The 14,715-nt window shown below is 35.5% G+C and overlaps 1 protein-coding gene across 4 annotated transcripts in view; it reads right to left on the reverse strand.

Annotated features, from left to right (window-relative positions):
* cracd (capping protein inhibiting regulator of actin dynamics) overlaps positions 1–14,710 on the reverse strand; it is a 33,180-nt gene extending 18,470 nt beyond the window's left edge. For 3 of the 4 annotated variants that reach the window (XM_051138952.1, XM_051138951.1, XM_051138949.1), the window contains exon 1: positions 14,495–14,710. The gene's annotated coding sequence lies outside the window, so the exon portion shown is untranslated. Of the gene's footprint in view, positions 1–14,299; positions 14,315–14,494 lie in introns of those variants that run through there. The other variant, XM_051138956.1, reaches the window with a different exon arrangement.
* Between the last annotated feature and the right edge of the window lie 5 nt (positions 14,711–14,715).

A 14,715-nucleotide genomic window follows, 5' to 3' on the forward strand; every position in this document is an offset into this window, starting at 1 on the left:
AATTCTGATCCAAACGTTACTCTTATGAACTGAACGTTGCGTAACTTGCAATAATATAAATAGGAACCGGGGCTAGTTGTCACACTTTTTACTTAAGTGTAGGTTGATTTGAACAATATTGCCTAGGAAAAACAAAGTACTGCTCTTTATGGGTTAAGCTGTCACTTTGGGAAATTGTAAACAAAATATACATGTAAAATATTTTAGACAATAAAAACTGAAATTATATGACATTATAACATACAAAATTTGACACTTGCACCAACATATAATTTGTAATAACTGTATGAAAATGTGTAGAACTTAGTTCCAATCTTTTTAGTTGTTACAAAAAATACTGATATTAACATTTTTGTTTAAAATTATTCTTTTTTAAGATTTAACAGTTTGAATCCAACATACGAACAACTGCTACCAAACAAGCTTCAGTACAAATTGTAAAAACCTGTTTAGTGAGATATATTGCCATTGTGACAATTTCCCCATGTGACAACGAGTCCCGGTCTCACTTTTATAATATAACATATATATTAAGTATATAATATATATGGCAAATTATTTTAAACACTAATTTAATACTACACCACTTTACTAGACTCCTAATCCACCAAACAGACATTTTATGCAACTACTTTCACTCAGCACTCAGTCTGCAGTCACAGACATCAGCAAGCTCTATAGTCAGCCCTTGTCTTTTTTTCTCAAAAAAAACAAAACAAACAAAAGTCATTTATCTACGACTGAAAGGAAAAAAAAACTGTGCAGAAGGTTGGTTGTGTGAATCTGCAAGAGACTAGTCTAGGGTTTTTGTTGTTGTTGTTGTGTTTTTTTTGTTTTTGTTTTTTTTTTGGAAAAACAATGATACTGTAATGCACAAATCTAGAATTTCCTTTTGGTATGATTTATTATTTATATGGGCCATACTACAGCATTGGTTCAAACTGCTGTCCAACCAAAAACACACATTTAAAAATAATTTAAGTATTAAAATCGTAGATGTTTACTAAGATCCTTCTATTATCTATTGAAATCCACAATAATATTTAAAATACTAGTAAGCTTAAAATGTATAAAAGTATCATTTATTGGGTACTTCCAATTGGGAGGTGACTGTCCCGAACCCTAACCCCTACATTTTTTTAATGTTTTTAAAAGTATCTTTTTATTTCTTTTAAAAAGGAATATATATTTTATATATATATATATATATTTTGTAAATTACTTTGTAAATTATTGCATTTTCATGTCACTAATGAAACAGTGTATGTTTTAATCCATTGGCTGAGTCTGATTTTAACTACATCCCTACATTTATGATCAGGAAATATTTCTGTGACCCCTTATAGATACAAGGTGTGAGTATATGCTCCATAATTTTGAGGTAAATGTGTTCAAAAGTTTCAAAAGTCTGTGTGTAACTTTAAGGAACATCACTACCAAACAGTTTTTTGCAATTAAGCAGATTTTTTGGGGAGTTATTTCATAACGTTTAGTTTTTATATGTGTACAGCTGTTCAGAACTGTGCTAGCTAACCAGCATCTTTCAGCTAGGTTCAAAAGTATCTAAATTTGTTACTGCCGAAACAGTCACTACCAAAACATTTGGTGGAGGTTCAGTAGTGACATCTTTGTTTTTGTGGGTGTGATCCCATAAAATTGTCACTACTAAAAACAGTCACGACCGAAACATGTCATCATTGTTTCAAGTAGTGATAAAAGGGAACACATAATCCTCATATTTGAGGGAAATAAACTAAATTTTAGTACAGGTATGCAATTTTTTTTTGTGTCATTTGGAATGTTTTAGTAGTGTTTTTGTATGTGGGTTAAAGTTCTGTAATGTGATGCAGTCGCTACCAAAGCATTACTGTCATTTCCGAAAATGTGCAGTCACTACCGAAACATGGGATGTTTTGTCAGAAATAAAGTGTACTGAATTATCAACTAAAATGTTATGATAGTTTTTGGTTCAGTGTATATTCAAACTAATGAATCCTTAACTTTGAAATCAGTATGGTCAACTTTTTGCCTTGTACGAAGAATAATTGTATTTAAAATACAACAAATCTCATAAATTACACTTGAAATATTGTTAAAATTGTTATTGATTTACCTCTGAAAAAATGTTAATAAAATAGCAAAATGTATACAGGTCCTTTTCAAAAAATTAGCATATTGTGATAAAGTTCATTATTTTCTGTAATGTACTGATAAACATTAGACTTTCATATATTTTAGATTCATTACACACAACTGAAGTAGTTTCAAGCCTTTTATTGTTTTAATATTGATGATTTTGGCATACAGCTCATGAAAACCCAAAATTCCCATCTCAAAAAATTAGCATATTTCATCCGACCAATAAAAGAAAAGTGTTTTTAATACAAAAAAAGTCAACCTTCAAATAATTATGTTCAGTTATGCACTCAATACTTGGTCGGGAATCCTTTTGCAGAAATGACTGCTTCAGTGCGGCGTGGCATGGAGGCAATCAGCCTGTGGCACTGCTGAGGTGTTATGGAGGCCCAGGATGCTTCGATAGCGGCCTTAAGCTCATCCAGAGTGTTGGGTCTTGCGTCTCTCAACTTTCTCTTCACAATGATTCGCTATGGGGTTCAGGTCAGGAGAGTTGGCAGGCCAATTGAGCACAGTAATACCATGGTCAGTAAACCATTTACCAGTGGTTTTGGCACTGTGAGCAGGTGCCAGGTCGTGCTGAAAAATGAAATCTTCATCTCCAGAAAGCTTTTCAGCAGATGGAAGCATGAAGTGCTCCAAAATCTCCTGATAGCTAGCTGCATTGACCGCAGCTGACATGGCACCCCAGACCATCACTGACTGTGGGTACTTGACACTGGACTTCAGGCATTTTGGCATTTCCCTCTCCCCAGTCTTCCTCCAGACTCTGGCACCTTGATTTCCGAATGACATGCAAAATTTGCTTTCATCCGAAAAAAGTACTTTGGACCACTGAGCAACAGTCCAGTGCTGCTTCTCTGTAGCCCAGGTCAGGCGCTTCTGCCGCTGTTTCTGGTTCAAAAGTGGCTTGACCTGGGGAATGCGGCACCTGTAGCCCATTTCCTGCACACGCCTGTACACGGTGGCTCTGGATGTTTCTACTCCAGACTCAGTCCACTGCTTCCGCAGGTCCCCCAAGGTCTGGAATCGGTCCTTCTCCACAATCTTCCTCAGGGTCCGGTCACCTCTTCTCGTTGTGCAGCGTTTTCTGCCACACTTTTTCCTTCCCACAGACTTCCCACTGAGGTGCCTTGATACAGCACTCTGGGAACAGCCTATTCGTTCAGAAATTTCTTTTGGTGTCTTACCCTCTTGCTTGAGGGTGTCAATGATGGCCTTCTGGACAGCAGTCAGGTCGGCAGTCTTACCCATGATTGCGGTTTTGAGTAATGAACCAGGCTGGGAGTTTTTAAAAGCCTCAGGAATCTTTTGCAGGTGTTTAGAGTTAATTAGTTGATTCAGATGATTAGGTTAATAGCTCGTTTAGAGAACCTTTTCATGATATGCTAATTTTTTGAGATAGGAATTTTGGGTTTTCATGAGCTGTATGCCAAAATCATCAATATTAAAACAATAAAAGGCTTGAAACTACTTCAGTTGTGTGTAATGAATCTAAAATATATGAAAGTCTAATGTTTATCAGTACATTACAGAAAATAATAAACTTTATCACAATATGCTAATTTTTTGAAAAGGACCTGTATATGTTTACAAGGTAGATGTAAGCAAAATCTATATCTTAATAGTCAATATAACCTTTCTAATTTAAATTATATATTACTGTGTTTTGGTAGTGACAAATTTGGGGAGAGGAAAAATATTCCAAAAGCTTCTGAAATACAATATTATAATTAACTGCACAATAATCTGTACTTTGGATATTATACAGTTTGCATACATACACTACTCTTCCAAACATTTAGGATCGGTAACATTTTTAATGTGAAAGTATCTTATGCTCTTCAACGTTGCATATATTTGATCAAAATATAGTAATACTGGAAACACTACTTCCATTCAAAACTGTTTTCTGTTTTAATATTAATGTAATTTATTCGTGTGATGGCAAAACTGAAATTTCAGCATCATTACTCCAGTCTTTAGAGTCACGTGATCCTTCAGAAATCATTCTAACATGCTGATTTGCTGCTCAAGAAAAACTTATTTTTACTGATGTTGAAAACATTTGTGCTGCTTATATGAGACACATTTTTTGAAGATTGTTTGGTAAAGAGAAAGCTCAAAAGAACAGCATTTATTTTAAAACTTTCAACATCATAAACGTCTTTGCTGTTACTTTTTGATAAACATAATGTCTCCTTGCTAAAAAAAAAAAGTATTTTCTTCAAAAATCTTATTTACCCCAGTCTTTTAAATGGTATACACAAAGAAAAGGAAAAATATATATAGTATGAGGAAACAACTATTAAAGAAAGAAAAATTCAGGGCAAGAGTTGTAGTGTCATCATGTGATACAGTTTATATATGTATCTACACACACAAACTTATAAAATAAAGAAATGATATACAAAAAGCTTAATTTAATACACATGTATGATATTTTGCATCAAACTAAACAAAAAAAGCTACTGGCCATTGGTTCTAACACACTGCTATCATTACATGTACATACATCCATTTTCATTACAATTCATACAATAAGAAAGACACAGTGAGCCTTTGAGGATGTGGGGCTGGCGAGAGATAATGGCAGTTTCATGAACAGAGGCCTATTGTGTTTAGCGCTATCATGCAACATGCATTACACGAAAAACCGCTTGATCATATATATGGTCGAAGGAGTACGCAAGAATAAAGGCTTACCTGCTTGTTGATATATCTGGGTAAAAGGCTAGAATGTATGCGTGTATGAATGTGTGGCTGTTCCACTTGCCTGCTGTTACTGTGGAGCTACGCTATTACCTAGAGTCAGGTGTCACATTGCACAGGTGCACAGAGAACTCAAGAATGCTTATAGCCGTGTGTGCTGTAGTGCGAACATGAAGACGAATATATCTGTGATGAATGATGAATTCAGAAGAGATGAACTCACAAATGTCTCCATTATTGAATACAGAGTGAAAATGATGGTATGCATATTCATTATGCCATAAAACTCTCACAATCTATGTTTTTGTGTGCTTTTTGTGGGAAATTTGTTTGCATGATGTCCTATGTGAGAGCTTGGTGGCCTGTGCCCAAGATATGTTTACACATGTGACTGAAAACAATCCTTGAATGTGTCCGAGAGAGGAGAAAGTGGGTGATGATTGTGAGGTAGTGTGCTGGTTCATACTGCTGTCTCTGTTGCTACTCACAGAATGCCACTTTGTTCATTGGCCAGCTTACCAGGGGCAGGAAGGACAGACATGCATTGATCATTTCAAACTGCCCAACACACACAAAGACTGTGACTGTAAGCTTGTTTGTCAGCGTATGTGAGGATGCGTGTGTGTATTGTGTTAAAACAATTTCAAAGAACAAGTGCCTCCATTATCTGAATAAAGACGTGTGGCGATCAATAACGGCAGAAACTGCTACCTGTCTCCAGTGTCACAAATCAACTGTATTATTAAAGGAGAAGTCCACTTCTAAAACAAAGATTCAAATATAATGTACCCCCTTGTCATCCAAGATGTTTATGTCTTTCTTTCTTCAGTTGTAAAAAAATTATGTTTTTTGAGGAAAACATTCCTGCATTTTTCTCCATATAATGGACTGCTATGGTGCCCCAATTTTGAACTTCCAAAATGCAGTTTAAATGCGGCTTTAAACGACCCCAAATGCAGTTGTAAACAATCCCAGCCGAGGAAGAAGGGTCTTATCTAGCAAAACGATCGGTTATTTTCAGTAAAAAATACAATTTAAATACTTTTTAAATTTGAAGCAGCATTTAAACTGCATTTTGGAAGTTCAGAATCGGGGCACCATATCAGTCCATTATATGGAGACATTATTTGTAATAATATATTTTTACATTATTTGTAAATTGCCGTTCTGGAAGTGGACTTCTCCAGCAATTTCAAGTAGACATACTTATTTTCTAACCATATAAAACATGACACATCATGCATTTCAGTTTAATCTATTGCTTAATTAACATTCTCAATCAGAACATGAATGGCTGTTACTTATAAAGTCAAATCAACATCAAAAGTAGCTGTAAATAATTCACATTACAATAATATAGTAATACATACATTTTAGTTTAGATGGCATGATGAATGGCCCCAGTTTATATTAGGTGTCTATGTATTTGTGTCAAACTAATTTAGTGTTCAAATTCATGCTGTTTTAAAACACTTTTGCTGCTATAAAGGTGGGATACGGGTAAGTTTAGGGACAGGTTTCATGGTATGGTTAGGTTTAAGGATGGGTTAAGAGATAGATATTAATTACTGATGTAATTACATGCAAGTATACAATAAGTGCATTTTATCAAATTATTAATTTAAATGTTAAAACAGTAGTTAAAGGCACTTAATATAAAGTAGATCTTGAGTAATCATACAAGAGAAGCGACTGTCTTTATAAATCATTATTTGTTCAAAAACGCTGATTCATTCAGAAAGAGCAGACTGTCTTTATGAGTCAATCACTGAATTAATAATTTAAATGATTCGTTCAAACACATTGTTGTGTTAAGGAATGAAACAAGTGACTGCTTTTATGAGCAAGTCATGGATTCATTTACTTTAGCAATTCATTCAAAAACGCTGATTCATGGCGGTGATTTATGAATCATGACGGATTCATGACAATATTGCACTGTTTTTCTGAATATAAGGATGGTAACTGCTATAAAATAGGACTGCACTGCAGGGAAATTATTGTCTCTGCTCTGCTTTTTTTCTTTTTTTTTACTTTTGGTGGCATTTTCCCAAGAACCCTTAACTCACACTGCCTGCCCATCATTCCACTGAGTCAAAATACACTGTTTAGTATTACCTACAGTTGAGGTCAAAAGTTTACATACACTTTGCAGAATCTGCAAAATAAGAGGAATCATAGAAAATGCATGTTATTTTTTATTTAGTATTGACCTGAATAAGATATTTCACATAAAAGATGTTTACATCTAGTGCACAAGAGAAGAAAATAAAAATTCATAAAAATGACCCCATTCAAATGTTTACATACACTTGATTCTTAATACTGTGTTGTTACCTGAATGATTCACAGCTGTGTTTTTTTGGTTTAGTGATAGTTGTTCATGAGTCCCTTGTTTGTCCTGAACAGTTAAACTGCCCGCTGTTCTTCAGAAAAAATCCTTCAGGTCCCACAAATTATTTGTTTTTTCTGCATGTTTGTGTATTTGAACCCTTTCCAACAATGACAGTGTGACATCTTTTCACACTGAGGGACTATTACAGAAGGTTCAAACGCTCACTGATGCTCCAGAAGGAAAAATAATGCATTAAGAGCCAGGGACATAAACTTTTGAAGAGCATGAAGATGTGTACATTTTTCTTATTTTGCCTAAATATCATATTTTTTTCATTTAGTACTGCCCTTCAGAAGCTACAGAAGATACTTACATGTTACCCAGAAGACAAAATTAGTTAAAATTACCCTGATCTTTAAATTCAGAAAGTTTTCACCCCTAGCTCTTAATGCTTTGTGTTTCCTTCTGAAGCATCAGTGAGCTTTTGAACCTTCTGCAATAGTTGCATGTAAGTCCCTCAGTTGTCCTCATGGTGAAAAGATGAATCTCAAAATTTTACAGTCATTGTTGGAAAGAGTTCAAATACACAAACAATTTGCGGGGGAAAAAACACAGCTGTGGATCATTCAGGAAACAACACAGTATTAAGAATCAAGTGTATGTAAACTTTTGAACTGTGTAATTTTTATAAATTTATTTATAATTTTCTCTTGTAAAATATATATTTATTATTATATATTTATTATTTTCTCTTGTGGACTTTAGTAAACGTCTGTTATGTGAATATCTTACTGAGGTCAGTACTAAATAAAAAATAACATGCATTTTGTATGATCCCTCTTATTTTGGTAAAATAATTAACATTTTGCAGATTCTGCAAGGTGTATATAAACTTATGACCTCAACTGCATGAACACATCCCTTGTTACTAGAACGTAATTATAGATCTTAAAAAATAATATGCCATCTCAAAGGACAAGAACACTTATCAGTTCGCATAACGATTACACCTGTCATTTCTGCTGTCCTCAGCACTACTGACAGGCATGTTCACTGAGTGTTAACATGAACTATATTTACTAACTGACTATGAACATGTGATGCCTTGCAAAAGTATGTAAACCCTACAAGCTGATGTGTGCAGTTTTTTTCTGATGTTAAAATCATTTCTCCTGTTTCTGTTTAATATGGTGAGACATTTGTTAGTAAACCGCTAAACTAGCCTACTAGACAAATCTTATGAGTCCAACATGTCAGCGTGTGGCTTAACCTATGTGTGAGTTTGGAGCGGGCGTACTTAGATGGGGGCAGGGTGAAATGTGTAGTATTTATTTGGAAACAGTCATTATTGCATCAGTGGTGTGGGAATTATATGCTGGAGCTTCAACAATGCTATTTTCGATTGTTTGTTTTCTGTTCTAAAAATAAGTTCATTATCTTGATGGTGTTTCGAGTACGTGTTAATGTGAGATTCAGAATCGCCTGCACTGGAAAGCCGAGTCTTTCTTGGATCTGTTAAACTTCAGAGACTGTACTGACTCACTCTGGCAGTGAATATCAGCGTTTAATAAAAACTCCCACAGAACAGACACAGAAGGGAATCATTGAGGAATCAGATTCAATCTGAAAACATTACCTTTCAAGATCTGTCGAAGAACAGGCCAAGACGAGCAGCCCACTTCAATAAAACACATGGCTTCCAATGATCTCTATCCACCTAGAACAACTTTAAAGTCTCAGTTTTGATTGATATGTTGGAATGTGATTTCCAGTCAGTCGTTAATCATTTCTCAAATGGATATCTATCCATCTATCTGTCTATCCTGACCAGCAAGTCTTTCTAGACCAGCGTCCTTGGTGTACTCAAGGACCGACCTGTGTTTTGCAAAGATATTTTCTGTACAACATGACTTTGTGGTTTTGGTGAAATTAGAGATGCTTTCATCTTGAAATTATTGCTGTGGAGCAGCAGCTATTGTATGATAGTGCACCGTTAGCAGATACAGAACTAAAGCTAAAACGTCTTACTTACAGCATACAGTGTTGCTGATTAAAATGAGAGGAGGAACTGGGTTGAACCAGGTAATGTAATTACAGCGTGTTCCCTGACAGACACATTTCCTAACTGTGTCCCGTCACAGTCTCTCTATCAGACACACACATATACACAATCACTCTGTTTTTACTCAGAACAAACAGTTGTAAATACAGAAAGCATCTGCATGTCGGAACATTGCACTCCACCATTAGAATCAGACAAATCTGGCATTTGTTTTGTTAGTCTATCTTTCCCTCCGTTCTTATGTCTAGATCGTAAAGGAATAGTTCACCCAAAAATAAAAATTACCCCATGATTTAGGTGTAGGTGTATGACTTTATTCTCTTAGACAAATACAATTGGAGTTATATTAAAAATGTCCTGACTTTCTTCCAGCTTTATAATGGCAGTGAATGGCTGTTAAGATTTTGAAGTCCAATAAAGCACATCCATCCATCATAAAAACTGATCCACATGGTTCTGGGGGTTAATAAAGCCTTTCTGAAGTGAAGCGATGCGTTTGTGTAAGAAAAATATCCATATTTAAAGCTTTATAAAGCGTAACCTCTAACTTGCGCTAAATGTTCATAAGAGAGTGGCGTTCCAGCGAGTAGCGTAAGCTTTGGTGAGATGCCAGCCTGCTGAGAACCAGGTTTTGTTTGCAGCAAAGGAAAAACAGCCTCCTCTTGTGTTATATAGAAATCCTTTGACATTTTTCTTTACAAGTCTTCGTTTTGTACTTTTAATTTGTGACCGGTGTTTTGTTTTCCTCTCTCCACTGCGCTTTCGCGATTGTCACTTCTCACCTGAGCTTACACTACGCCTACTTCCTACATCATCCGCTGGAACGCCACTCTCTCGCGTACATGCGTACAACAGTTGGCAGAAGCTAGAGATTACGGTTTATAAAGTTTTAAATTTGTATATTTTTCTTACACAAACACATTGATTCACTTCAGAAGGCCTTTATTAACCTCTCAGGTGCCATGTGGAGTACTTTTATGATGGATGGATGGATGCATTTTATTAGACTTCAAAATCTCAACACCTGTCTGAAAGAATAAAGTCATATACACCTAGGATGGCTTGAGGGCGAGTTGATCATGGGATAATTTTCATTTTTGGGTGAACTATCCCTTTAAAATCGTCCTCTTTTTATACAGAAACTTGTGCAGTGTCATTGTTAACAATGGTCTGTACTGATTGTGTTCAGCAACTTGAGATTTCTATCAATAGTTTTGTGTTTGCAAGTCTCAGGGTGTGTTCACACTTGGTAGGTTCAATTTTGGTTGTCTTTCTGCTTCCAAATCAAAAACAAGAGGAGATGTCACAAGATGTAAATCTAAAAAGGACAAAATGCTCAAGTATACCTAGTTCTTTTTGTCATAGGAAATTTGTTGCTTAATACAGTTCTGTACAGGTGTTGAAACCAACATTTCTTTTGCAGCAGATCTCTGTGTGCAACAGAGAAATTCCTGGAGCTGTTTTGATTTCTTTACACATTATATAAGCTCTTTTTGAGTTGTAAACTGACAAAAAATACCAACATATGTGACCTGGATGCATATTATTGATCAAAAATTAAGTTTTGATATATTTACGGTGGAAATTTACAAAATATATTCATGGAACATGATCTTTACTTAATATTCTAATGATTTCTGGCATAATAATTGTGACTCATACAGTGTATTTTTGGCTACAAATATACCTGTGCTACTTAAGACTGGTTTTGTGGTCCATGATCACATATTAAAAAACATAGTGCACATTTAGCCCAGTAGACAGCATTATTGTCATATTTGGTAATTTTGTGAAATATATGTCATAAAAGCTGTGCAATTTGGACTAAATGTGTCAATTTCTTTTTTGGGCCAGACCAAAAGACCCAAGAAAACCAAACTACAAGCGTGAACACACCTTTAGTCCAAGCCACATTCCTTTAGATTAATTATTAAATGATAATTTATTATTAATTCTGACATTTTTATACAAAAGTATAAGCATGTTAAATATGCAAAAAATGGCAGATGTCTAGCTTATACTAATAAGGACAGAAAACCAACAGAACTCTAAAGCTTTCAACCTCAACTGTATGTGAAAAGCTACTTGCCTCAACTAATTGACTGACCTACATGTCAGCAATAGTGTTTTAGCATCTACATTCACATGCATGCAATGTTTTTAAGAGTACATCTCTGCTTATGATGAAAGATTATTTTCTAATGACACCACAGTGCAGATTGTGTTACCTTATATCTGAGGGTAATATTACTCTGTAAGTGCCTATAAAGACACTGTTTGATTGTGTCTATTGATGCACATCTATTTAATATCTGCAGCTTAGGGCAATATGAACTCCTTTAGGGATCAATGGATGACTCTATATTAGTATTGTCTATCTGTGTCGTACTACACTAGAGGGCAATTTTATACCACATAATGTTTTGGGGCCCATGTCTGTCACGTCCAATCCGTGAGCATACTAATGTGAGTTTAATTAGGTCATATTGTGGTGGAAAATAACATCCTGTAAAGTCCAGCATGCTTAAGGCACACCCACTGTTGTGTAAAGATGTGTAACCTTATTCAGATTATGCTGCGGGATCGTCTGTCGCACCAACAAAAGCACAGACATTCCAGTCAAACACACAAGGCCTTTCCCCTTCACTGGTCAACTTGTATTGACGCAGTACTTTTTATGGATTAATATTAATTGGCCTTTTCATGAATTATTTACGGTGAGAGGAAGCCTCGGGAACAGTTTCTCTGGTTTCCTCTACTTGAACACACAAATCTCCAGGGTGAATAAGGGGAACATGTCCCCAAACCAAGGTCGGCGGTGGGAACTTCTGAGGCTGTTTCCTGTCTTAAAATGGACATTTTTAGCCTTTCAATTTCAGGCCTTAGAAAGTACAATTCAAAGAGAAGCACGATAGCTTGTGTGTCTAACTGTATTTAAAGTGCATTTCTCCTTGTTTCTTAACAGGTTTTATGTTCTAATCCAGTGTGTTTTAATAACATGTTAAATTTTTTAATATAATATTTTGTCAGATATTTAGATTTTTCAGTGAGGATTCATGACCTTTAATTTAAATTATGATTAAATAACTTGAGTTTTTAATTTTTGGTTTTTAAACATTGACATTTCTGGCCAGTATTAAGGGAGATTTTTTTAGTCAATATGTGACCCTGGACCATAAAACCAGTCTTAAGTAGCACGGGTATATTTGTAGCATTAGCCAAAAATACACTGTATGCATTAAAATGATCATTTTTTCTTTTGTGCCAAAAATCATTAGGATATTAAGTAAAGATCATGTTCCATGAAGATGTTTTATAAATTTCTTACCGTAAATATATCCAAACTTAATTTTTAATTAGTAATATGCATAGCTAAGAACTTCATTTGGACAACTTTAAAGGCGATTTTCTCAATATTTAGATTTTTTTTCAAATGTGTTTCTATCCTAACAAATCATACTTGCTTATTAAAAAATCATGCAAAGCTTATTTAGGTTTCATAAGATTTATAAATCTCATTTTCAAAAACAATTACCCTTATGACTGGTTTTGTGGTCCACGGTTACATATAAGCTTAATTGTGCATGCTCATTTCCACTATTTTTTACAGTTTACCTTCGTCTAACACTTCGTCTAACACCACGGTTACATATAAGCTTAATTGTGCATGCTCATTTCCACTATTTTTTACAGTTTACCTTCGTCTAACACTTACTGAAAGTTCATTTTAAAAATGCATAATTTAACAACATGGTTAAATGTAATCTTTGTCTAATCTGAATGAAATGAATATAATTTTTTCATGCTATTTTTCAGTGTTCATTTCTACAAAATAGTTTTAATACTTCTTAGCTTATCAAACTGGCCAGAATTTTAATACCAGTGCATCCCTAATCCTAAAAGCATGTGATCCAGAGTAACATTACGTGGATTCAGTTTCATTTCCATGCAAGAAAACACCTAATTACAGCTAAGGCTGCTAAACATCATCATCTCTCTGTACATCTACTTAAAATCCATCCATCCATTCATGAGTTATATGTAACCCTGGACCACAAAATCATTAGTCGTAAGTAGCACGGGTACATTTTTAGCAATAGCCAACAATACACTGTATGGGTCAAAATATTTTTTCTTTTATACCCAAAATCATTAGGATATTAAGTAAAGATCATGTTACATAAAGTTATTCTGTACATTTCCTACCGTAAATATATCAAAACTCAATTTTTGATTAGTAATATGCATTGCAAAGAACTTAATTTGGACAACTTTCAAATAGTTGTATCTCAGCCAAATATTGTCCTATCCTAAAAATTCAAAAAATTGCCCTTATGACTGGTTTCGTAGTCCAGGGTCACAAATCAAGTGTACAGTGAAATCCAAACCCTACATAGTAGGTTTAAGGTTGATGTGTATGTTATTGATGCTATCATTCTCACATCACTGAGCCTTCAACAATATAAGAGCAATGCTACATACGCAACTCATGCACGCAGCACACCACATCGGGGTGTTTACATAGTGTGGACCTGCTAGCAAATACAAACAAAGAAACTTAACTGAAATTCAATTTACAGTTAGGCATTACCTCATCGTTACGTCATGATAAAAGAAGAAAAATTAGGCCAGACACTGTCTATTAAAATCATCTTGGTATTATGAGTATTGACGCCTCTTTCACATTAACTAATTACGATAAAGCGTATCACTGATGAATATTTGGCTTATCTAAACAGTGAGTAGCCATCCATGTCCTTTGTAGGAACGGGCAATGCTATCGATGGCATCTTTTGCCACAAAAGCATGCATTGTGGCAGGTATGCATCGTGAGAGAAAACGACACTAAAGCTCAGGGCACCATCAATTGCCTGCACCAGTTCCCGTAAGCATATTATGAATGACTGACGACTTATAATTCAAATAGTCAATGTTTTGCGGACATACCTGAGAAATCCACATCAACACCTAATCACAACGACTGTCATTCATAAATAAGCTAATAAAAGGCAACATATGGAGGGGGCAGATTGATGTGATGATGCACAACGTACCGACGGCGTTTTCTACACAAAGACAGATTTTATATCATGCATTTCAACGCGAAATGCAGCCCGAGACATCTTCATGCCACCCCAGCTGCGCACACATCTGTGAAGAATGGTGGATTTTGGATGATGGGCTATATGACAAGGTCAGTATCACCGAAAAAGCTATGCAGTTCAAACAAATGTTTGATCGTCTCCTACCTCTCCAGCGTGTGTGACGGCGCGGCGATCGGTTCCTATGCTTCCTTTATTGTGTCTCGCGGCACTCGGTTATCTTCCATTCAAGTCGCAGCACGCGAGCTGACCTCTTTGTGTATGTGTGTGCGTGTGTGTGTGTGAGTGGATGTGTGTGTTGCTGATGCTGCGAGCGCTCGCCCTCCTCCTCGCGACGGTTCCGTACGCATTCAGTGCGCGCGGAGGCG

Source organism: Labeo rohita, chromosome 20 (assembly GCF_022985175.1).
Source record: "Labeo rohita strain BAU-BD-2019 chromosome 20, IGBB_LRoh.1.0, whole genome shotgun sequence".
NCBI classification, from domain to species: Eukaryota; Metazoa; Chordata; class Actinopteri; order Cypriniformes; family Cyprinidae; genus Labeo; species Labeo rohita.